The sequence below is a fragment of the Protopterus annectens genome, chromosome 10.part0 (assembly GCF_019279795.1).
Source record: "Protopterus annectens isolate FY-2018-M chromosome 10.part0, PAN1.0, whole genome shotgun sequence".
In the NCBI taxonomy this organism is placed as follows: domain Eukaryota; kingdom Metazoa; phylum Chordata; order Ceratodontiformes; family Protopteridae; genus Protopterus; species Protopterus annectens.
In genome coordinates, this window is record NC_056744.1 from 905,451,517 (window position 1) to 905,479,061 (window position 27,545).

Here is a 27,545-nt window from a genome sequence, read left to right on the forward strand (position 1 = left end):
TGCACTTACACATGCTTACTAGTGCCTTAGTCATTATGACACTTCACATGTGCATTTAAGGCAGTACTCCTGTGCAAATATAAATGTTACTTAGTAGGTTATACAGCACAACGACGTTAACATACGGATATCACATGGAAAATAGGATGTGCTACAGTGGGACTCGACCCGGGAATGCGTGCTCGTTAGGCGGATGCTCTGGCCACTACACTATTGCTGTTTTGCTTCATTTGCATATGTCTACCATAATGACATACCCATGTTCCCTTCCCCCGGCCCCCGAAGCTCCATGTGCACAGCATCCATCCATTCCCCGGTTGCTAGCCCTGCCATACCACACCTCCACACATTTCCCTCTCTGCACATCTCAGTACACCTCCAGTATACTGTCCCCACCCAAGGGTCTGCAGGCTCTTCATCCGTTTATTCCACATATGTACCAGCCTTCCCTTGATCCTCCTCCGATACTGGTGGTGACATCGATGTGACCCACAACTGTTGGTTCATCCCACCAGGGACAGACCTGCTGTTGTGTCAAGAGTAGACCTAGCTGGTCAAAAGTGTTTCTCCCACTGGTAGCATCCTGCCAGGGTATTGTGTAGCAACAGTTTGCTCACACATCTGGCCAGCCTCATCTCCTGGTTCCATGGAACCAATGCCCCAGGTGTTGCATACTGTGCATGAAGCACACTCACATGCCCCCATGGTGTGCACTGTATATCATTATTCCCTTCAGTGTTATACAGGACTACTGTTCTCACAGTATGGTTGGACAGGCACTGTTCTGTGCTGCACATAGACTGCTCATAATACTGTGGTTGAGCAATGGACACGTGTTCTGGTATTAATCTACACACTTATATACATTTCCTATACTGTTGGATGCCTGTGCTGGATGATGTGTTTGTGATCACAGCAGCTGAATGTGTATCTGCCATGGCTTAGTGGAACTCACTTCTACTATAGTGTGCAGGGTCGGGTGTTTGCAACCTGGTAGTGCACATTATTTTGTTAATGGCCACAACAACAGCTGTTGGCTACAGAGTGACTAAGGCACTGTAGAACGTTTGTAGGCGGGTATGTGCTTGTTTGCGCAAAGCACAGCATTACTGTCCTCTGGTTGCAGCATCTTGCACTCAGTTAGCCTCTACATTGCTTCACCAGTGTGGTACTCGCATACCGGCGGCCAAACAGGCTTACACCCACTTGCTCCCGCATACACACACGCAACATCGTGCATTTTGTTCACATCTGTCAACCGGGACACTCGGACTGTATGCTTGTTCATTGTCAATGGTGGCCCGGGGTGTAGAGCTCCACATTGACCCCAGCTACATATCCCAATTAATACTGGGGTGCTCACATTCATAGAGGGTAACAGACATAACATAGCTATGTCCCCCATTAATCATGCTTAGTTTACGTTAAACTGTCGGTATTATCCATGCTTAGTTCAGGTTTACATATCAGGTATGACTGTTGACAAAGGTCAATTTAAGGTGAGGTTGGATTCCTGTTTCACAGGTCTGGATAGGTTACATGCAGGTATTCGGGGTAGGTGTAGTTATTCCATACCTATGTGGTACAGTGGAGGCGAATAGCTAAGGAGTAGGTAGGTAGGTAGTGGTGGTGACATTGTAACTATATAGTAGTCCATAGATATAATTGGATGAGGAGCAATAGGGAAGGTATGTTGGGTGTTGGGATATGTATGCGAGGCAGGACAAGAGGTGTCGGTATCACTAGTTGATGTAGTGGTATAGAGTGTGAGGTGGGGGGAGGGTTTTGCAAGGTGGTGAACCTGTGCTGCTCCAGGTGTTCTTGTGGTGTTCCTTCATGTGTTAAGTTACAAGTGTCCTGTGGGACAGCTGTGATACTACATGTGGGTTGGGGTTCTAGATACTGGCAATATAGTGGGGGAAGAGGGTTCCACCTACGTGTACCCGTAGACAATAATAGAAATGGAACAGGAGCTGATAGGTACATGGTGTGCATGGGGCAAAAAGGGGGGTGTTAGTAGGGGGATTAACTAGGGATGTGCAGGATGGCTGCGGGGAAGGTCCACAGCTGGCCATGTTATCTATGACAACAGCTGTGCATATGCACTGCATTTGGTGTTTGTGTTGGACACTCACACCCTTGGGTGGGGGTGAGGACTACAATAATACTTTGTGATGCCTTTTACATCGGCTTACATGCCTACAGTGGGGTGTTGCGATTATGTGTTTGTAGGTGTTGTGTAGTGGGTTATGCAACAACACATATGGTTATACCGTACTTTGCCATGTAAACTGGACTGTGTTGCGGTGGGACCCATAACAGGAATGGCTGCCCGTTACATGAAAGCATGCCTGTCGACTGTACAGAATCTGCGGCGTATCCAGAGTTTGCTTCATAATATTGGTGTGCTCCTCTTACAATCTGCACCTGTCTGGCAAATACCTGGGAACTGACACTATTAAATACAGACAAATAATTGGGTTTAAGACTCCACATCCTTCAAACGAGTCATGCTAATGCATAACCTATTATTCTATCAGCTTTTTAAGGTTGTATGTGAAATATGTGCTTTCTGTCCCTATTTGTCCCCCTAACTGTTTAGGTTCTGTCCAGTGGTTTTGCTCTTAGAGGTTGAGAAGTATGGGCGTAAGCTCTGCCCAATTTGCAATATTACGTATGTCCCCAAGGCGGTCCGAATACAACTGCGCCAGCCAGCACCTGCACGCCTAGGCCCATAATTGCATACCCATAGTTCCCCCACCTGCCCCTCCTCCACAGCAGTCATCCTTACTGTGGGTGCAGGTGGGGTCTAACCACACCACTACACACTGCCCACTCTCCACGAGTCGGGACCCATGTCGTACATTGTCTCGACCCATGGGTCATTGGGCTTGCACAACCTAATGGTCTGTGTACATATACAGCCTGGTTAGGTAAATCATTACAGGGAATGACTCCAATGATCATTAATTTCTGGGGTGTCCCAGAAGGGACATTGATGTCTTTGTTTCAAGATTAGACTTGGCAGGTCTCTCCCACTGGTAGTATCCTGCCTGTGGTGTGGGAAGCAGTGGTGTGTTTACTTGTATCGTGTGTTTCTATGTTTCACCTGTCTAGGTGGGGGGGGGGGTTGATGCTACTTGTTGCATGTTTGTTGATTGGACCCCTCACCCCCATTGGCACGGCCTGTGAACATATGTAATCCTTAACTGGTGTAACATATCTATATATATATATCTATATATATAGATCTATATATATATATATATATATATATATATATATATATATATATATATATAAATGCTGTACACTACTATTTAATAAATTGTTTTCTAGTCCCGAGGAGCTTTTCTCCCGGGGTCACTGCTGTAAATGAGCCAAAAGCTCAGCCAGACTTACCCGGTTAGCAGATGTAATTTAAATACATAATTCTAATAATATCCTAGCTATATATATGTGTTTGTTTACACACATATATACATATACATATATATTTCTACATATCTATCTATATGTATGTATATATATATGTATATCTGTATTTATATGTATATATATATATATATATATATATATATATATATATATATATATATATATATATATATATATATATATATATATATATATATATATATGTCTAATGACATATGGATGTATGGATGTGTGCATATGTATATATTTATATGTGGGTATTTATTTATATACTGTCTCTGTATGTACACATTTGTACTACGGAGAGGGGGAGGTTTCACTCCATGTAGGTATGGGTATATATACACACACAACTCTACAGTTATACATCTACATGTGGTTATTCCGTTGTTTGCCATGTACAATAGACTGTGCTGCAGTGGGACTCGTAGCAGGAGTGGCTGTCTATTGGGCAGTGGCCCTGCCCAATGCACACTATTGCTTACATCCCTGGGGCGGTCCACATAGACCCACTTCAGCCAAAACCTGCTCAGCCAGGCCCATAATTTCATACCCATAGTTCCCAAACCACACATCCTCTTTGGCACTCTTCCTTACTCCGGGTGCAAATCGGGTCTGGCCACAACAGTACACTGTACCCACTCCACATTTCTTGGGAACCATCACGTATGTTGTTTTACCCCATGGATCATCAGACTTCCCCTACCTTGTACACTGGGAACATGCGTGGCCTGCAGTTTGACATTGGTGTAATGGCAGGAAACCCAAAAATGTTTGAATTTTTGGGTGTCCCACAATGGACATACATGTCTTTGTTTCAAGATTAGACTTGGCGGGTCTCTCCCACTGGTAGTATCCTGCCTGTAGTCCGGGAAGCAGTGGTGTGTTTACTTTTATTGTATGTCTGTATGTTTCATTGGTCTAGCTGGGGGGGAGGGTTAATGCTACATGTTATACGTTTGTTGATTGGACCCCTCACCCCCATTTGCATGGCCTGTGAACATATGTAATTCATAACTGCTGTATAATATCCTAGCTATATACATGTGTATATTTATACACACACACGTATACATATATATATATATATATATATATATATATATATATATATATATCTATATATATATATATATATATATATATATATCTACATTACTATATACAGATATATCTGTATATGTATGCATACATGTATATATTTATATATTGCTGTATATATTATATATCTAACGACATATGGGTGTATGAGTGTCTGCATATGTATATATCTATATGTGGGTATTTATATGTATTCTGTTTCTTTATCTATACATTTGTACTACGGAGAGGGAGAGATATATTTCCATGTAGCTGTGGGTAGATATACACACACACACACATACCTCTACATATATACATCTACATCTGGTTATTACGTTCTTTGCCATGTAGATTAGACTTTGCTGCAGTGGGACTCGTAGCAGGTGTGGCTGCTAGTTGGGTGATGTCTCTGCCCAATGAACACTTTTGCTTACATCCCTGGGGCTATCCGTATAGACCCACTACAGCCAACACCTGCACACCTAGACCCATAACTAGCTACCCATAGTTCCCCCACTCAAACCTCCTCTACAGCACTCATCCTTACTCTGGGTGCAGGTTGGGTCTGAACGCACCACTACACGCTGCCCACTCTCCACTTCATGTGACCCATCTTGTACATTGTCTCAACCCATGGGTCATCAGGCTTTCCCATGCTTGTATTCCGGGTATGTACACACCCTGCCCAGAAAGGTCGTCACACTTGCTTCCTCCCATAATATGACAATTTTTGGGATGTCCCGCAAGGGACACTCCTGTCTGTGTTCCAAGATTAGATTTCATGGGTCCACTGTGTACCCCCCCGGTTGTATCTTGCCTGTGGTCTGGGGAGCAGTGGACTATTTACATTGTTTGTGGATTTGTGTGTATGTTTCCTCTGTCCGACTGGGGGGGGTGGTTATGCTATGTGTTACATGTTTCTTGCTTGGGCCCCTCACTTCCCTTGGCATAGCCAGTGAATGTATGTCATTCTTGTGTGCTGTTTCCTATCATAGCTATATATCTGTGTATATCTACGCTCACACACACACACACACACACACACACACACACACACACACACACGCACATATATATATATATATATATATATATATACACTTATATATATGTGTATGTCAGATTGGGGGTATGGAGAAAAAGTGGGTATGGTAATAGAAGTGATAGTACTGAAGTGGAATTAGAGGTGAAGTTGGGAATATTACAGTTGTTAGGTACACGTTTAGAAATGGTATCAATAAAGTAGTGATTAAAATGAATGGCGGTATCTGAGGGAGATTGATTGGGAAAAGGATTGGGGATTGTGGGTGAGCCAGGGTTGAGAAGAGTTTTTATGGTTGACCAGAAAGTCTGGGGGTTAGTAGGTTTCAGAGATTGATCAGAGAGGTAAAATTTTCTTCTGTCCTGGTTGACTCTTTTTTTTTTTGTAAGGTTTCCAAGTTCCACCTAAGATTGAAGGACGACAGAAGATTTTTTTTTTATATTGTTTCCAAGTGGCATCTCTTTTATGCATAAGGTGGAAGGTTTCTTTGCATAGCCAGGGGGCATGTTTAGCTTTGACTTTTATTTTCCTGATAGGGCCAGAGAGTTGAGTATGTTTAGGAATGTCTGGTTGAAGTAGCTAACTGCATCATTTAAAGGTAAAGAATATAGGCAGGACCAGTTAAAGGAAGTGATATTGAAATTTCTTTGGTTATGGATATATTTAAAGAGATGAGAACAAGTGAGTTTGGGTGAGTACCTAGTAATGTGGATAGGTAGGTGGTCACTAATGGAGTCAGATAGTGTACCTGGCTGGTGGTACAAATTAGGAGAATTTACGAGAATCCAGTCTAGGATAGAATTAGAGTGTTTTTTGCCAAGGCGGGTGGGGGAGGAAACAAGGTGAGTAAAACCGTGTAGGTTGAGACTATGAGACTGTGTATTAGAGTTAACTAAGTTCCAGTTAATATTTACATCCCCAAGTGTAATAGTTTCAAAGGGAATGTGATGAAAACACCAAGATTAAAATTTTCAAGGATGGTGATATTCCCTGGTGGAATATAGATTGAGGCTATGGACATTTTTTGGTAGTTGTTGTTGAGATGACAGGTTACTCTGCAGGGTGGAAGGAGGGAGGGGTAATTGAATGTGGTAAAATATTGAGAGAGTCAGAAAAATGAATGGAGACACCACCTCCCTTTTTGTTAGGTCTGTCCTGTCTGTAGATATTGAAACTGGGGGGCAGATCTCAGAGTTGTGGATGTAGGGTTTTAGCCAAGTTTCAGAGAGAGTTAAAATGTGGGGAATATAGTGTTGAATGAGAGCATGGAGATCAGGCACTTTGTTGCAGATACTCTGGATATTAAGGGAGAAGAATTTAAGTCTTTTGGTTTTGTATGTAGAAGTGAGATTGCTAGAGGTGTGGGGGGAAGAAGTAATAGTAACAGTAGATGGAGTAGAGGAATTAGAAGATAAGAGTTGGATATTAGGACCAGGGTTGAGATGTATATTACCTGAAAGGAGGAGTGTTGTCAGGATAGAGAGTAAAGAGATAGGTTGAGGGAGAGGATAGAGAAATTTGTGTTTTAAGTTTGAGATTAGTTTTAATAAGGGGAGTAATTTTATTTTAAAGAATAAATAGTGTGGTAGAGTACAGTGAGTGTGAGCATATAGGAGTATGGTAGGACCTGGATAGATTTTGGGGGGATGTAGGTTTAGAGTGGAAGATAAGGGGAGAATTGCAGGGGAGTGTGATAAGATGTGACATATGTCAGTGTAAATAGCAGAGGGAAGAGGAAAAGAAATGGCAACATCATTAGTGATAGGCATTAGGCAGTAGTTACAACGATACGATATATAAAGCAGTTATAAATGTGACGGGCAATCTCTAGAAAAAACTAAAGAGATATTAAGATATACCACAAAATATATGTTCTTTACAAACCAAAAAAATACGTGGCAATATAGAAACCTCAAAAGGTCCCAGCAATAAGACTGCAAACAAAGTTTGTCTTAATCAAAATACAAAACACAGTCTCTTAAATTAACAGACAGCAGTCGCCTGACCACCGATCCAGTAAACTTCCAAAATAAAATGTGACATATAAGTAAATGCAGACAGATTAATAAAAGCAGATAATCTGCAATAAATGGAGACAATAGTAAATAGAGGGATACTTTTTCTTACAATATTGTGAAACATTCGAAATACCCCTCAATGAATAAAGCAGTTAATACACCTGCATGCAAAAATAAACACAAAGCAATATAGACAGCAACAAGTTAATGAAACTACAAATGTTACTCAGGCAGGATAGAAGGGGAGTATCATAAAACTAAGAAATAAAACAGCTAAAAGCTGTGCAAGCAGTGAGCAAAGTCCCTAAAAAACAACTCTGCTCATATTCAACAATCATTTACAACAAATCCAAAATGTAGAGGTCCCAACAAGTATAAGCAAACTCTACAGATGACAATTCGCAGGCAAAGTTTCATCCAAAAGAATTATCAAGCACCCTTATAGAAGGTTACTATTCACAACTGTGAGGGAGCTAAAAAAAAAAAAAGGCCCAAACATTGCACAGACAAACCAGTCCTAAAAACAACCGTTGCAGCTATTCAGCCCAACCAAGACCCAAACGTCGCACAGACAAACCAGTCCAAAAAAGACCGTTGTAGCTATTCAGCCCAGCAATAAAAGGAACACAATTAGGCCCACTCACTGACACACACACTTCTGAAAAAAAACCTATACAGCAGTGACTAAGCTCATTCAAAATGCACTTTCTTCAATAATAGTAGCTTGGGCTTGTGCCATGTGGCTCCGTGTTGCATTCTATTTAGTTTTTTAGTTTTCACTAGTAATGATTGTCCCCTTATAAGTTCATAGGCATTTTGTAAAGCTGTCTGTTCTTCCTGATTTAAGCTATTTCTGTAGATTATACCACTGGAACACAAACAGACCAAGAGGTTTTCTTCTGTTTATTGCTGCTCAAATGCAAAAGTATGCACTGCTGTTAATTGAAATCAAATTAAATTTATAAATAATTACTACTACAGGGCTAAGTAGTTACTACAATGCTTAATCTGTGTGGGCAATGCTTACCCCCATGCAAACACACTTGCACACACTTACCGCTGCTTATTTGTGCTTAGACCTGCTTACTTGTGCCTTATTCATTATAACATTTACACTTCACATGTGCATTTCATGCAGTACTCCAGTTCACATTTAAATGTTATTATGTAGGTTATATAGCAAAACAATGTAAAATTATGTTCATATACAGATTTCCCATGGAAAATGATTTGTGCTGCAGTGGGACTCGAACCGGGAATGCCTGTTCGTTAGGTGGATGCTCTAACCACTCCACTATTGCTGTGCTGCTTCATTTGCATATATGTTCCTTGTTATCCTCTTCAGCCTTTTCAGCTGCTTTAACCGTAGCTAAGCGATGAGCAAACCCCCGCACCTACGGTTAGCTGTACTCGGGGTTTTAAACAAATAAATACATGGGTTTCTTCATTTTATTTCACTGTACTGTTGCTGTTGAACACATGGGGACTGTTGGTGGAGATATGCGGACACCTATGAGCGGCTTTGCTCATTTATTTACACTTTTTTCTATTCTACTTTGCAGGGGCGTGTTTATTCTAAGAGCTCTGCTCTCAGACATGCCCCCTGCACTCATCCGCGCTCAGTGTAGGATTTGGAGTTCTGGCGGCACGCCTTCATTATTATGCATGGCACACTGCTGTCCTCCTCTTCAACTGCTGCTTATGTACAGGACTAGTTTAGTCCTGCACGGCAGATTAGTGAATCCAGGGGTATGTATTTTTTTAGCTACTGCCTTCTTCTCTGTGTTATAGGTTAATGATCTTGCATTGTATTATTTCTCTCCCTCCCTTTGTAATGAGAGAATTTTTCATTTGTTATAAGGCTTGTAATTCAGTTGTACTTGCATGAACCCAGTTCCACAGATGAATGACTCTTTGAGAGATACTTAGGTGAAATTATAAACCTTCAGGCAACATTATGAAAACATATGAATTACAAGAACATTAGCCTAACTTAGGTTAACTTTACTGCTGCCCCAAGGCAACGTCTGTTCTGTAGTTAGGGATAAAACCTTTAATAAATAGCCTAATATGTTTTAATGTGCATTCATTTTAAGTTAGTAGATCTGAATGTGTGTTTTTCTCTGAGAACCATCTAAATTATGGTATTTTGAATGAATTTGTGGTACAGAAAATAATCACAAATTATATCATGTATAATCTATGTACAATAGAGTCTATACCAAATTTAATATTAATGTTAGTGATATCAGAATTATTTTATTTAGGTTTTGGATCATTTTATATGCTGACTTAGCTCCCTTTAATTTTATTTCTCTCAAACCTTGGGTGGAAAACTTTGGGTAACATTATTAGACTTGCTAATAAGCCACTTCAGTCACTGTTACATTCCAGTGTAACCACTGCTCAGTGTGCCGATATATATCAGTAGCCAAGTTCTCTTTGTAGCTTGTTTCAGGTCAGAGGTCCTATTTTTCTACATTTATAAGTTCTGACTTTGAAAATGTTATACATATTTTGTGATTTGTACTTGGAGTGCCTTTTATGGGTAAAACGATTAGCATTTCAGAGACAGAACATGTTTATGATATATAAAAAAGGTAAAAAAGACAGTACATTAGCAAGGCATGCTCATAATTATAAAGTTATATAATCTTAGATTTATTGGCATTTGTAGGTCGAAATATATCAGTAAGGCTAATAATATCAGCAATTTATTCTTAAATGAGAAGGGAAAGTGGGGAAATGGACTTGATGCCCATAAATGTACTAATATTTATAATAATCAGTTTTTTATCCATAAAGGAGAACACTTGATCTCATATAATTGCAGGTTCAGAATAGCAAGTGATGTGATTACATGAACAGAGTTGTCTGTTGGTTGGGGACCACCTTGTTTTTTTTTTTTTTGTTTATTTTTTTTTTGTTTTTTTAACCTGCATAGTTCTGTATTATTTTTCTTTATTTAGATAGATAGGCAGGTAGATAGAGATGTAAACAGATTAGCTAGATAGATAGACAGACAGATGGATCATTAGTTTCATTTGAAAAAAGGGCACCCTTGTTCCCTAACACTCTGAACCTAGGTATTTTTCTTTTAGGAGATATGGAATATGTGGGGAGGAGTTAAGGGTGGCTCTAACCTCCTTACAAACAGATGTAATGGAAAAGCCTATTACATGGCTCCTAGCATACTGTGTGCATGTTCACATTGCCGCCTTCAAAGCTCCTTTCTTCCAGTGCCTGTACCTGTCAGAGGCTACAGCTTTAACATATACTAGTGGGATCCAGTGTTCTCCAGTGTCAAACAGCTTTTAATTATATAATTTTAACAGCCATACTGATGCACAGTAACAAAACAGATATGAGTATGTAAGATAAACGATTATACTTTTCTTAGTCAATGAGATATGTCTTCTGTTCTGTTACTGGTAATACATTTCACTGAAGGTATTTGCGTGTCATGTTTTACTTTTTTTATCTTGAGAAAACATACATAGAATAAATTTATATGAAGACTGTGCTTATTTTTCTTCTTAATTTGTTAATCCTTTAAGAGCTAGTTTGTTTCAAAAACTGGTCTTCTAAAGCTGACCATTTTGGACTGTTCTTGTACTTGGTGTGACAAAGTTGTGCTCTAGTCCTTTAAGACTATGTGACTACTACATGCAATGCATACAGCAGCTGTGGAACAGAAAATAATCAGAGAAGTGGAAATCTAGCAGAATGGAGAAGCAGAAAGAATTATGAGTTGAGGCTTCTGGGAGAGTGAAAACAGGGTGGTCAATAAAAGGTAATTCCTCTGAGAATCAAAAGAATGTCATATAAAGAGGGCAGGAGTCTGAGAAGTTAATATTACTGAGATATGGATACCAGCAGCTTTGGGAAAGGGCTGTCTGGGCCAGGTAGCTTGAAACGGAGAGACATTATAGACAGGTGTTTTTTTTCTATACCTGTAAGTGTCTGAATTTTACATTCAACTTTTCTAACCAATTTGTACTACAAAGCTAATCACAGAAAGTATAGCTCCATTTTATCACAATGATGGTGAATAGGCTGGCAAAACAGATCCCAAAGGCTCATTAAAGGTCATACACAAGTGTTTTTTTTTCATTTTAAAGTTATTAGATGGACATTAAAAAAAAACAACACTTTAATCAATGCCTTAAAGGCACACAGTTCAAAATTCAACCATTTAAACAATAAAGTAAATAGTTTTACAGTAAAACTTAAACTAGCAATAAAACTAAAGTTAATATTTTCAATATTTGCCATTGCTATGAGACAGCCATGGTGGTGCAGCGGTAGCGTTGTTGCCTCACAGCAAGAGGTTCTCCCATTCGATTCTCGGCTGGAGTGCGGGGAATGCCTTCTGTGTGAAGTCTGCATGTCCTCTCTGCAGTTGGGTGGGAGTTCGAAAGACATGCATAAATGGGCGTGCCTTTGTTGAAGGTTGAACGTCAAGCTGGCACCTCGGCGTTCATCAAAATCTACTGCCAATCATTAGCAGACTGGAGTTCCACTGTGGCGACCCCTAACTGGGAAAAGCCGAAAGACAACAACAACAACATGATAATAAAATGTCATGCCCTTGCATTCAAATCAATAATTAATAATTGTATCCATTTTAAACCTTCTCCATAACTTCCATGTTGTCCTTAATCAGCTGTCTAATATGACTACTTTCTGCTTATCAGTGAGGCTAGTTACTACAGGTCATTACTTGGTTAGTCTCCCTGTATTTATAAGATGAAATCCATCTGTTGTTGAACTGCCTGGTGTCCTTCCCTTTGAGCTTTTTCGTCTCTATTTAATCTTGTTCATTTACTACTAGAATTAAGTCTGTTGTCATGGCAAACTGTCCTTCTTCCATAGCCTAGTAGTCATTTTTGCTAGTATCAGTATTAGGCCTATCATATTATTTTCATTCTGTGTTAGTTTCCCATTCTGAAATGTTCCTAGTAGCATCATCTTTAAGGTAAGCACAAAATCTCTCTCTGTAACCTCCCTTAGTAATGTGTCTAACTGCTCCATATATTGTCTGAAACCAGTATATATGACCAAAATATATTACATCAGCCTAACCCCCCCCGCCGTGGTTCCACATCTCCAGCAAGACTGGGGAACTTCTGGAAATTTGATTTAACCTAGCTAGAGTATAAAAGTATGGAGAGGGTTTAACTTAATATACAGTTAAATATGTGACATTTCCTCACCTTAGTAGTGCATCATAGGGCTAGACATGCCTGCTTCTATTTTTCAAGTAGTACTTGCTCTCCTGCCTAGTATAGTGGACCAACCGTGTACTATTCTCTGTGCCTTGTCCAGTCTATTATCCTCCACTCCATGCTTGGTATAGCCTGCTAATCGGGTATTTCTGGTACCCTCTTGTCTCCTCATTTGCTCTAAAATTGATATAACTGATGGCCATTATTGTTTGTTTATCATTTTCCAGTTTATAGATTTGACTGTCTGTCTTAGACCTTGATGAAGTATATGAAACCTGTCTGGCAGGTTAAAATTTCTTTTGAGTATTTGCCCAGTTCAGTACCTGATCATCCACTACTAGTTAATTCCAGCAACTTATTTCTGTACCTGCATGCCACCACCACCAGCCTATGGACCTCTGTCTTTTGTCATGGGGTTATAGCCGTATATGAACATATTCATTATCCAGCTCCTGTATCCTTCAAGCTAGAATAATGTTTTAAGATCTTCCCTTATATATCTCAGAAGGGCTTCCCTTTTCCATTGATCAATATCCTGTTGATAAAACTCAAAAAAGTCCAAGCTTTGTTCACCCTTTCACTATCCTTCCCTCGCATGATGTACCATTGTTTTCCTAAGTCTATAAGTTGGGGTTGCCTTAATGGTTAAGGTGTTTACCTCACAGACACACGGTACAGGGTTTGATTTTCATCTTTGGTCACTTTCTGGTTATTCTGTAGTCATATAATAGTCTACAAACTGATTTGCCTAGTATCTATCTGTGAACCTGTAGGTCTACAAGCCAGTACATGTCTATAGCAGTCAGGAACCTCTAATCCTCCTAAGTCTCATGACAACATCATAGACATCGAAACTCGCTCTCCCATAGGAAGTCTACTTACTACCTATTCTGTTCTGAAAAAAAACTATTTGGGGGGGTTACTTGTGAATGTCTGAGCTACATTAAGGTTCTGTGGTAGCACAAACAACTGGAGTACGGATACCCTTTGGTCCATGGCTAATTAAACATTTTGTTGTGCCTTGTAATGAAACTTTGGCTGCAAAAGTTGCTTAATGCTGCTGGTCAACAGGAATTGGGAATTAGGGCTACCCATGCCTATCTCTATTATTCAGCTATGTCAAAAGCAAAGCGCATTGCTTGACAGTAAAAAAATGGGAAAGATCTTGACTTTTCACTGTAACTTTTGTCAATGAACCCGAGTTCTTACCCAGCCTATTAGAAAGTTAAGAGGTGTATGGCTGACATGCATAAAGATCAAAAGTTTGCTTGTAGAAAATAAAACTCCATTTACTCATGCAGAAATGAAATTAATTTGTGAAATGATTTGTGCTAATGAAAAGTACAATAAATTATTTGAATCTGAAAAAAAATAATTTTTAGTGCAAAACAAGAAGCCAGACTGACAGAATATATGTAACAATTTCCATTAAACAAGAAAGTGGTTAATCTATGGCTATTACAAATGTGTTAATTTCTGAGTGTTGAATATGAGACTGATTTCAAAAGTATAGCTTTGTGACTGTGCAAGACAGAAGAGGTAAAATGCCAGAAAAATGTCTCTTTAAAGTTTAGTTTGAAATACAGGTCTGCTGATGAGCTTGCTGTTGTTACATTTGGAAAAAAAATGTATAAGAAGGCTTTAAAATTCAGGTGTGAAAATGTTTTGTAAAAGTAAAATAGAGGTCTGGAAATGTTAAATTTAGCAAACCAAAGTCATGAAGATCAGCAGAAAATTCATTCTAATGAAAAATCTGATTCTGTATTTGGAATCACACAGAAAGGATCTGTTTGTCAATAGAAAGTTTGCCTCAAGAAAAATCTGACACCGGTGTTTCATATTTATGGCCATAGTTGTGTAATCTGCCATTTGAGAATGGCTGTGATGAATAGAAAAGTCAATTCCATAAATGATTCTGAGAAAACTAAGCTGTCTGTCTGTAAATATATTTGCAGATGAGAAATTCTGATTCTATAGAAATAAAACTGTAAGCCTGAGTTTAAAGACTGCAAACTTGGAGGCTGATTCTGTGGTTAATGAAAGACACACAGATACACCTAGAGATTAAACCATTTAGAACCAAGAATCTAAAGATTGCAGACCCAGAATTTCCTGTACTTACTGAAGAAGTAACCAGAATAATCTGCAGGTATGTGTGTTTCTGAAATGAACAAAAATGTAATACCTAGGAATTGTCAAATGAAACAGTTTAATTCATTAATGTATTTATTTATGTTTGATGATAGGGGTAGTATATTGAACTCAGCCACTCTCTGCCACTGCATGGAAGAAGCAGTAAAATAAAAGTCATGATTGCAATTTTAAAAGTTTAGTGCAATAGCTAAAGTAGGATGCAGTCAAAATAAAGATAAAAATCTAAAGTTTTGTTTTATGAATTATAATATAACAACTAAGTCTAATACTAATTTGCAGGATTTACAAAATAACTATAGGCAGCATTAACAATATGCATTGTATTTTGAAATGACTCCAAAAAAGTGCTCCATGGATGTGGAAAATGTACCATAATAACAACCAACAAAATACACAGAACCACCACAGAATCAAAGAAACCAATTTATTGAGCAGTTTCTTTCACAGGAAAATGAACTTCTTCAGAATAAAACATTCTATACTAGGCCAAACATATAAAGGAAGTGGGGTGAGGAAAAAGCTTCAATCATTAAGTCAGCCTGTTATATCATTTCCTGAGGATATATGCAATGGAAATGTAATCATACAACCCATGTGCAGTGTCACTATTCACCAAAATCTGCCAGTGCAGTTCCTTGTATAGCAGTTGACTTTACTCAATGAAGTTAATTAATCTTACTGACGGATCAGTATAACTATCTCTGATCTCTTTCATGAAGGATACATCACCCCCTCAAGGACACAGCACCCCATGGTACACAGAAGGTGGGTATCTTTGGGAGGTAGAGGTAAGGAGGCATGCTGTGTATATATGTCTGACAGCACCAAGTTGAAATATATTACTGTGGCAACATGTTCTACCACTTTCATTCCAGTCTAATATAAAAGGACACTCAGAAAGTAGATATCTTTTTTTGGGGGGGATGGTGTATGAATGCAGGCTGTGAATGTGAAAGTAGGACAAACATGATCATCATTATATATTCATTATATGGCTTGTCCAGGGGCAATATACTGCCTATAAGCTATAGACTGAAATATATTATTGTGGCCATTACTTCTTTCATCTCCCTCACAATTATACATCAGGATTATGCATGAAAGTTAGCTATTGTTTTGTTTATATTTGTCTGCCAGTACTAAGTTGAACTATGTTACTGTGTTCATATATTCTTTCACGTTCATCTAAATGCAACATCAGATGGTTACATAAATGGTAGCTGTCTGTTTTGAAAGGCAAAGATGTAGGCTATATGTGAACACACAGGGCAGGCATAATCACTGCTGAATAATAACTGTATGGCTTATCTTGAGCCAGTATATTCTTAATTAGCAACACATTGAAATATATTGTTGTGGTTACTATTCCTTTCTCTTTCCTCACAGTCAGACATCATAAATTTGTATAAGAAATGGCCATATTTTTTGAGGTAGGAAGGTAGGAACTTGAAGGCATATTCTGTGTGTGTGTGTGTGTGTGTGTGTGTGTGTGTGTGTGTGTGTGTGTGTGTGTGTGTGTGTGTGTGTGTGTGTGTGTGTGTGTGTGTGTGTGTATGGGTCTACTTCCCATGACTGAAAATTCAAAATACTGAATTTCATTTCACTGAGACCACAATTCCTAATTTTCAAAATACTGAAAACTCATTTGACTGAGTCTCATTATACTGAAAACTTACAAGGCTGAATTTCAAAATACTGAATTTTAAGCCACAGATGTGATGTGTGTTTCCCTTCACCTGTGACTTGCTTTTAACAAAAAAAAATTACTGTAAGTTAAAGTGCCAACTGTCAGAATACTGACAGTAGTGCAGAAAGTAGTGTTGTCGTGTTTCTAAATGTGGGTATGTCTCTTTATATTTTTATAGGAAGTATCTAAAGTAATATGGCAGACATTTTGTGCATTCCTGGCAGTAGTGGCAGTGTGTACAGTACTGTAAGGTAAGTAAAAGGTATATGCCCTTTTCCCCATTGTAGTGCAATCCTGGAGTTAATATATATATATATATATATATATATATATATATATACATAGTTGTGGGGGTGTGGGGGCATATCCCCCTCACCTAGTTTGGTTTTATATTGTTCAGTTTCTGTTAAGAGGGTAAGTAGTTTTTATGTTTTTTAAAGAGTTAGTTGCTGGTGTTGCAAGTGTGCATGTCTATGGTTTAAAATTCAGTAATGTGCTGTAACTAGGGTGGGGTGAATGGGGTTACTGCTCTGGTCACAAGTCCTTAGGGGGCATGATCAGCTGGTTCTGATGGTTTGGGAGTGCTGTACCAGCACCGATTTATGAAATATTAAGGATATTATGGTTTCATAAATGAATTCCAGTACTGTTTTTGCTGTAATGGCTGAAGTGCTCAGTGTGCGGTGATAACTGTAGAAAGCTGCTTGTTACATTACAAGAGCAAAGAAGACCTTTTTTTTCCCCTCATCTTTTGAGTTGAGGGGTACTGTTTTGGGGACCTGCACAGGATGCCAGGTGACCTAGCTACTGTTCTGAATGAACCAGAGCTTCCACATGAGGAGAGACATAACCCATATGCACACAGTATTTGAACCACAGATTTTGATTGAATGTTAAACAGCTAAGCCTACATATCCAGGGTTTGAAACAGGCTGCTTGACTGAATGCTAAACAGGTAAGCTCATGGCTGACCAGGCTGAGGCATAACAGAAGGTCCACAGTTTGTCAGAGATGCTCCCTGATATAGATGCAGAGAAAGAAATGCTTTTTAAGACAGTGATACTTTCTGAAATATGAGCAGGACTTTGCTATGTATCCCTTATGTCTATATCTTGTAAAGCACTTGCTATCTCATGTTAGAATGAAACAAGTTATTGCCCAACACAACCATGCACTGTTCTAGGGAATTTCTTCCTTTCCCAATGTTGTGCATTCATGGAGTTGTAATGTATAAAGTTTAGAGTGTGTAAGGGATCAGTAGGTCTTGTCTTCTTGTAAAAAAATAAAAAATACATAGATATTTAAATAAATAACCAAAAGTACTTGTTTCAAGCCGGCTGATTACTTTGTAACAGACAACTTTTGCAGATCCATAAGTGAGCAAATGCAAACTGAGTGATTAAGTTTCAGTCTCCCCATAGCAGAAGCTAGAAGCAGAGTCGAAGGTGCTCCGTGAAGTGGAGGTAAAGAAAGAGGTACTCCTCAAGATGAAGATAAAGTTGAAGCTGGAAGTCCCTTAAAAGGAAATGGCTCTTCATGACATAGATTCTGTGGGAATGGTGCTTTCCAATCCTGATATAGAGATACCGAGGAAACAGATGTCCAACAAAAGAAGGAACTGAATGCTGCTAGAGAATGAGATAGAGAAGAAAGAAACAGAAGTCAAAAGAATGAGATGAAAATGTCATCAGAGACTAACAAGGAAGAAGTGGAACTACCAGACAAGGAAAAGATAGGGGTTCCAAAGCATGAGATAGCAGCTAAAGAAGAGGTGATAGTCCTAGATAAGAACTTCTAACTTGTAAATTAATTTATTTGTGACAGACTTGTGTTTGTGTTGAGCAGGAGATGGATCTTGGCATGAACAGTTGTTAGAAAAATGAAAGCAAAGTGTACAAAGAAGACATAAATAAAGACAGGATTGTTGAATTCCACTCAGATGAGGAATGCTGCACAGCTAAGTCCTTACCATAACTCTGACTCTAACTTCCTACAACTCAGTTATTTTTAGTCAAGCTCATTCACGTCCATTTGTCTACTCTATTCTCCTTCCTCATATCAGCTTTTACCTAACTCTCCTTGTTAGAACTGCCACAACTCCTAATATGTCTTGGAAAATATGCTGCATACTGTATATCTAAATGTCAAACTTGTAATTAATTTTTACCTGTTATATATACCTTACTAAAGCCTTTGTGTGTTTATATGTTTCTATAACATATTGTTTTAGATACCCATATTTTATCTGTCTAATTTGTAACTACAGTAGAGTTTTTTCCCCCTAGGCCACCACTGAAAATGGGCATCTGGTTGCCCAGTGAGACTATCCTGGTAACAAATGCAATAAATAAATAAATAAATAGTCACATAGTTTAATATTGTGTGTTGGAGAAAATAAGGTTGTATCTTTACAAAAGGGTTGAAATGAAGAATTTCACAGCAAAATTGATGAAATGGTATGGACTGCAGAGCCAGAAAAGAATGAATTTTTTGTTATAATCACAGTTCCATCTGAAATTAAGAGAGAATGTGAGCTTCAATCAGTAGTAAACAACTTTTGGATTCTAAACTGGAACCATAACTGAAACTGGAAACTTTATTTACAGGTGCTATAATACTTGACATTGTGAAAGGAAATAAAGCTAAAACTTTGTAGATGTCAGAAATGAATATTTGTGAAATATCCATTGATCAATTTCAAAAGAACATTGATGATGACTGATGGAAAGAAGAACATACATATTTAATAAATCAAGAAAAATGAAAGGAATAGAAATTGCATTTTGGTGGATAAGAGAGTTCTACCAGCTTACCTAGGAGGTACCCTGGTGAAGGGATCAAAAAAGGTAGCTAAATCATACAACTTCCTCCAGAATGTGATATAACCTGATCCTCCACATCCATGTCACATATGGGTCTGAGCTGGAGGAGTTATGGGACAGAATGACACACTGGCCCTTTAAGGTTACTAATGCACATCAACTGTAGAATAGAGAATCATCAGGCAGGAAAAGGCCTCAAAAAAGGTGAAGAAACAAACAGAACTGTGTGAGAAATGTGACAGGCAAGGCCTAGAGTAGAGAGAGAGGTCAGAGTGACTAAAATCTTTGTGACAGGTGAAAGAGGAGGATTTGCGGAGAGTAAGAGACAGAGTTATTAGGTCTACTGAGGCCTGGATTTCAACAGCCTGTGAGAGAACCATCTGAGAAAAACAGGAGTGATGCTTCTTTTAAACCTGCAAAAGGAAACCTGGTGATAGTTTGGAAAAAACAAGTCTGTGACATCTGTATTCTATTAATAAACTGCATAAGGACAAGTGATGTTCATTTTGTAAAAGAAGTAACACGCTTTTATTTGGGTTTGAAAGTCTGAAGGTTCTTGACTCTTACTTTCAGCTGCCCTGAAACAAAGTGGGTTACAAAGCTAAACCCCCTCTCACGCAAAACTCTCAAAAACATTTTATTTTCATTTTTTGTATAAAATTTCCTAGGTGACATATTTTGACATTTATCTGTAAACTATGGTCAGTGTATGGTTTTATCTGTAAAAGCAGTGGAGCAGTTGCTTCTTAAACTTTTTTTCTGACAATTCACAATTATCTGCAACATAATTTTTATATCAAAGTAATTAAATGCTTGAGAATCTCCATTTTTGGACAAATACATATTTTCTTATTCTGATGTTATAATATTACAGTGTTTTTAAAGTTTTGATATATACTTCATTGTTCTCAACTGAATTTAATGGACATTTGCAGGGTGTTAGATTCTTTAGATCCTACCTATCTAAAGCTGTATCCTTGAAATGGTTTGAGATTCATCATAAAAATTTGGAGGAGGACAAAATATTTTATTAGCCATCTGTCAGTTGTAAAAAGTATATATTTTAGTAGGAAAGACAAATTAAAATTTTCATCTTGAATTTTTGTGGACAGTTCACAATTCTAATTTATTGTCCAAACATTTAAATTCCTTGAAAACATTATTTTAATGGATAATAAATACTGTTCTTAGTTCTGATGTTGTAAAAGCACAGTGAGTCAGGTTATAAAACAATTTCAAAAATGTGCAGCATGCTATCTTAAACATGCAATCACAACCAAGATGTCTGTGACTTCAAAATACAGCTTGCAGGGTTCTGGATGGCGCAGAGATAACAACTCTTTTTAGAGCTGTGCAGTAAATTAAAAGGTTTGAAAAATAATATTATTTTCATATTCATATCAAACATTTTTGGTTTACTTCAGCTTATTTATTTTCAATGTTTGGATTATTCTGTTAAAAATTTCCTGTCTATTTTTGGGAATCAAATCCTACTTTGTGCAAAGATGATAATTTTGAAAGGTGATCACACAAACTCTTCTCTTAAGAAAGAACTGCATCAAGTAATGCCAACTCTAACAAGACATCTCTAACAAAATAGATGGATTTCAAGAAAATCTGTTGGAAGTTAAAGAAAACAGCCCTATGCAAGCTAATACTCTCAAAAACTTATTTCAGCAAATAGAAAGTAAAGTCTCAGATGTTCAATATTCTTAACTGACAATGATAAAATACTCATAGAAAATGATTCTCAAACCTTGATAAAAGACTCACAGAAAATGATTCTCAAACAAAGACATTAAAAAGACATACTACCTGGCTACTGGAAAAAATAGATGACCTGGAAAACCCAGAAAGATGCAATAACATAAGAAACTGAAGAAGGTGATATGGTTTCTTTTATGTCAGCCTGGTTACCAAAGATACTTAATCTTCAGGAAAGTTTCTCATATGGTATTGAAAGAGCTCGTAGATCAATTGGAAAGCTAGTTTTCACAGTTTCATTGGTTCTTTCTAGATCAATAGTAGTCAAATTTCTCTCCTGTCTAGATAAAGAATTGCTAATAAAATCTACTTGGTCAATTGCCCCAATAAAATTTGATCAGATTTGATAATGACTACTCGTCTAAGACAATGGAATTAAAATAAAATATTGGCTATTAAACCTCTTAAGCAAAGAAATATCAGAATCAGAATCTCAATTAATCTTCCCAGCAAAAATAAAACTTCACTTGTCATCTGGAATCAGGATCTTTAACACTTTTGAAGAAGCTCTTCCATTCATCAAAAACAATAATATCATTTCTCTCACAGAATGGAATGGATTTCATCTGCTTCCAAGAGATCTTTAGAAAAATCAAATTGGTCTGATATTAAAAAGAAAAAACAAAAAAACTGACAATCACAGACTCTTTTATAAAAAAAGCTTTAAAGAATTATTATTATGCATTTCTCTCCTTATTATTAAAGGAAATAAGTTTTATATAAAAGTCCCTTTATGCTACATATAAGATAAAGTTTTTAGTTTATTTTATTCTAATTTTATATATTATATACTTTATTTTACATGTTATTTTTCTATAGATAAATTATATATTACTTTCCTGTTATTTTTTTTTTTGCTTTTTACTAACCTGTCACTTCTCTTTTTCTGTTTTACATCTTTAGTTTCCCCTCGCTCATTTTTCTTATGAATATTTGTATACATATTTACATATATATATATATATATATATATATATATAGGTTCATAGGTTCGTACTAGGCTATCTGCCCGAGGGCATTTATAAGCCTAGCCAGAGTGTGTGTGGCTTTCACCACCCCTTAGGATGAGAATACTACACCTTTTTAGGGTTTAGTTTACTGTGCCTCTGTCTAGTAGTGACACAGAGATGACCCCCGGGGTAAACCTACGATCTCCCATCCACTCGTCAAGATTTCTCTTGAATAGAGTTAGTGAGGGGCTCTGCCTAACATGGATTGGGATTCTGTTCCAGAGTGTAGGGAGCCTCTGGGTTATGAATCTGTCCCTCCAGCACGTCCTATTTATTTCTGTGTTGAGGTTTAAGTCTCTTGCTCTCGTGGCTCTGATGGATTTGGATTTTCTGAGGTGGAGCATGTCCATTAATTCCGGATTGGACATGGCCTTGTACGTCAGGCACAGATCACCTCTGAGAAGGCGGTATGCGACTGAATAGAGCTGGAGTTTTTTCAGTCGGGCAGCATATGACATATGTTTAAGACCCTTTATCCTCTTGGTGAGGAACTTTTGGGGTCTTTCCAACTGCTGCAGGTGTCGGGTAAGATACATCCCAAATGGGGCATTGTACTCAATCATTGGCCTGATAAGAGATGAGTACAGGGGCACAATGACCTCTCTTGATCTAGATGTGAAACCCTTCATGATAAGGTGGGCAATATAGAAGGTCTTCCTAACCACTTTGGCAATGTGAGTGTCAAATGAGAGGTTAGTGTCAACCTGGGTCCCTAGGTCCTATGACTATACATTTTTTGGCATTCAGTTTAAGGCCATGGCTCTGGCACCAATTATCTGTTTCTATGAGGCCTCTCTGAAGGATGTTTGTGTCCGCTGGAGTATCATTTATGGCGCCCAGTTTGCAGTCATCTGCGAACTTTGTCAGCCACAATCCTCCTATGTTTGCCTGTACCTCGGAAAAATGAATGCCGAACAAGAGGGGTCCCAGGACTGAGCCCTGTGGGACACCGCTTGTGACTGGCTTAGAGTCTGACATAGCTCCAGCAACTCTGACCCTGTGGGTTCTGTCCTTGAGCCAGTTTGCAACCCATCTTGTGACATATGGGTTTACATTTAAGCTGGTGAGTTTGTCTATGATGCCCGAGTGGGGTATTGTGTCAAAGGCTTTTGCAAGGTCAAGGTAGGCTGTGTGAACTGCCTTACCCTCATCAGTGGCCTTAGTGACTGTTTCAAAAAAGTCGACCAAGTTCAAAAGGCAGGATCTGCCCTTGACAAAGCCAAATTGGGTAGGATCCAATGTCTGTAGGTCCCCAATGTCTTTGTTTATGAGTTCCATAATGATCCTCTCCATAGCTTTGCAGACCAGGCTCGTCAAGCTTATGGGGCGGTAATTTCCAGGGTCCGTAGAAGCACCGCCTTTGTGAAGTGGGACCACTGTTGCCGTCGCCATTCTTTGGGCATTATCCTGTAGTAAGGCTAAGATTAAACAGCAGCCTTATGTGTGGGTTTAGTTCCTCTTGGAGTTCATGTAGCACACAGCCCGGGACACCGTCCGGTCCCATTGATGCTGTGTTTTTAGCTTTAGAGAGGGCGGCTCTCACCTGGGAATCTGAGATGTTAGGGAGGCTACACTCAGCTGGGATAGTTATTTCTCCTTTTGGGGGGGAGGGGGAGGAGAAATTTGCACTGAACCTGTCTGCCAGAATGTTGGCAATGTCAGTGGGTTCAGTGTATTTTGTGTCATTTTGGACTAACTCTGAGCATATCTGGGAGTTTCCACCCAGGTTTCTAACATAGCTAAAGAAGCCCTTGTGATTGTCTTTTGTGTCTTTTGCGATTTTTCTCTCAAAGTTGGCCTTGGATGATTTTATGAGTGATCGTAGTTTTTTGCTAGTACTGATCAGAGATGCCTTCCCTTTTAGGGATTTTGCTCTGTCATATAGTACCTTCCTCCTCCTATTGTAAAGTTTGTTTATGGCTGGGGTCCACCAGACCAGGCGCCTGCCTTTGGGGGAATGGGTCTTGGTTTTAATTGGGATTGCATGATCCATGCATTCTTGAAGGTGCCCGTAGAAGGCATTTGCAAAGGATTCAGCAGTGTGGGTTGTGGTTTCCACTGGCCCAGGGGCCTTGAAGGATACCACTTCAGTCTTAAGAAGTGTGAAGTTGGCTTTTGAGAAGTTCTTCACTGTGGTCTTTTGTGCAGGGGGTGGGGGCGGGATGTGGATTTCCAGTGAGATTAATTTATGGTCTGATCTTACCAAAGAGGGATATACTTCCGGTGTGGTGCATTTTGTCCCCATGTTTGTGATGATCAGGTCTAGTATATTGTCTCCTCTTGTGGGAATGGTGACTAGTTGTTCCATTGCATTTGAGTTTATGAATTCTAGGAACCTTTGGGCTAGGGTGTTTGGGCTTGAGTAATGTTCCCAGTCTATGTTTGGGTAGTTGAAGTCTCCCAATATGATGGTATTTGGAGAGGCATTCATACTCTCCAGTGTCTTCAGGAAGGCTGTGTGGGGTTCCTGAGTTTGAGAGGGTGGTCTGTAGCATGCTACAAACTGTAAGGCAGTTTTGCCTATGGTTAGTTGCACCTGGATGGTCTCCGATGCTTGATGCGTTGCCACTAACCTGGAGGTGTGGGTATCTTTGATGAATATGGATACTCCCCTCCTTTTCTGGTTCGGTCCAAGTTTTGGGGCGGAAAGCATGATATGAGGTCAAACCTGATAGTGCTGGGGTGCTCTCAGGAGCCTTGAACCAGGTTTCAGTCACTGCACAGACATCGATGTTCTCCATACTGAGGAGGGCTTCGAGGCGTGCATCTTGAGGTTTAGACTTCTGGCATTGAGCAGCATTACCCTTAGTTTTTTCCACTTGTGTTTTCTAGGGAGGTAGGTTTGTCATTTGAGCCTTGCCTAAAAAGGCACTATGGGGTGGCAAGAGCCTTGGCCAATATCCGGAAGCCCAGGGTGACAGGTGCAAGCCATCCCTTGTGAAGCAGCGTGGCTTGTCAAGCATGTCATCCCAAGCAGACAGACATTGGATCCCCTTAGAATGACACCAGTAATTAAGCCAATTGTTAAAACTGATCATTTTGTCTTTGTACTGTGGCATCATTCTTGGTGAGGGTAAGATGCTGCTCAGGGTCAGGGTCATACCGGCCTGGGCTACATAATCAGAGAGCTCCTCTATGTCTCTTTTCATGTAGTCCAGGGAGGTACGTCTCAGGTCGTTCACACCGGCATGTACAATGACTGAGTCATATTTGTACTTGCTGTGGAGTGTCCTGAGTGCTTGTGTTATGTGGTGGATTCTAGCTCCCGACAGGCAGCTTACTAGCTAACTGCCCTTGCAAGCCATTTTAAGCCTAGTCAATTATCCCTTGTGAGATTCAAACCCTGCACCTTGTGCTTGTAAGGCAAACACCTTAACCATTAGGCCACCCGCCATTAGATGAGATTCAAACCCTTTTACCTTTTGTCTGTGAGGTAAACACCTTTACCACTATGCCACCCCCATAATATAAATATAAAATATCTTTATTAAATTTAAATATCTATACAGTTCTTTGTTATCTTTAATTGTCTTTTCTTGTCCTTTTTGTGACTTCTTAAACTTTTTTCTTTATTCTGTCACTGGATCATTAAATACTTGGATGCATTTACAGGAATTGGGGGGCTTACATACTATAGTGTAGTGATAATACTTCCTTATGCTTGCTTCTAGACATCAAATAGTAAGTAATCAGTTATATTTATATCAATTTTCTTTTAAATATGTTGCTATCTACTTTATTGACTTTTTTGTCTATGTTGCCTTTGATTTATATGGCTTTCATTTGTTATTTGCCTTTGTAGTTTGTCATGCTTATTTTGGGAATGAACCATTGTTTGATTTAGTTTGTACTTTGGTGTGCCTATGTACTTGCTCATGGGTTTCTTTTTTGCAACTCTAGTTTTGGAACCTTAATTTGATGGTCATTCTTTGGTTGTTGCAAGGATGTACAGTGCATGTGAGGTTTGGGTTTCATTTGTGTTACTGGTGACCCTCTCACTGTTTTTTTTAAATGTTGGATTTGTTGGTCTGTATGTGTGTTTTTTGGAAGTGTGTTCAATGGTTCACTTGACTTCGATGAGGGGTTGTTTTTTGTATGTCTGTCAGCCTTTCTTCATCAAACGTGTCACTGCATATGTGACTGATTGTAGAAAGCATGACAGCTGATCCAATTTGAAACTAGAAATACTGAACACACTGGAATCATGCACAGTGATGTTTACAAAAGTTGTGGACTGTAGTGCATCTGGTGTTCTTAAGAATGTATTTTAAAACATCATAGAATGGCGAGTGAGTAAACTCTAAATTAACTGACTTGCGTGTTAAAATGTAACAGATGTCAAGTAAGCTGGCAGTTTCTATGAAGCATTAGCAATGGTTCTCAAGCTTTCTTTTCTGTTCAGGACTTTTAAAAGCACTATAAATATCTACTACTTGGAGGAAGAAACAGTTACAAAATATACTTTTGGCTACATTTAACCCCAGCATTCCAAAATTCTTAATTGTCCATTTTTTTTTGAAAGATATGCTTTGTTCACCTTGAAAGGCTGGATTTTGAGGTTCTTTTGGATCAAAGGATTTTTTTGTTTCTAACAAATTGTAAGCTTTTTACACCTGATTGATGTAACTGTTGTTATTTTTCTCATGCACAGTTCTTCAAGCATAATGTAATAGAATGTATGATAGTCACTCAACATGAATCTCTTAGCATTTATGAATGACAAATGTTTATAAGAGAAATAACTTCTCATGAGTTTATATGCATTTAATTAACTATTTAAATATTTTTAAAAAAATAAAATATAATGCTGGACCTTAGTAGTAAAATATTAAGAGTTGATTAATGTAGATGCAGATATACAAATACTACTGCCAGTTGTTTGGTTTCTGTTTTGAACACCTTAGAGACATTGGATATGATTTATATATATATATATATATATATATATATATATATATATATATATATATATATATAGTTCTACTTCAAAATGTCAAAAACTCATAACATCTAATTTCAAAACAGCGAGACCATAAGATCAAAAATACAAAACATCTAAAACTCATAACATCACATCTCACAACATCAAAAACTACAAAGCAAATATAAATATCCCCTCCACCTATGACAACACCAAATGAAAAACCCACTTTTTTACTACGTTTCAGCAGGGGGGCAAGCCCCTCTGCACCCCACACCCACTCGTAAATTAAATATACCAACTCCTAGATTGCACTATAGTGGGAAAAAGTTAATTTCCTAACCTCACTGTATCACAATCACCATAAAGAATGTACCC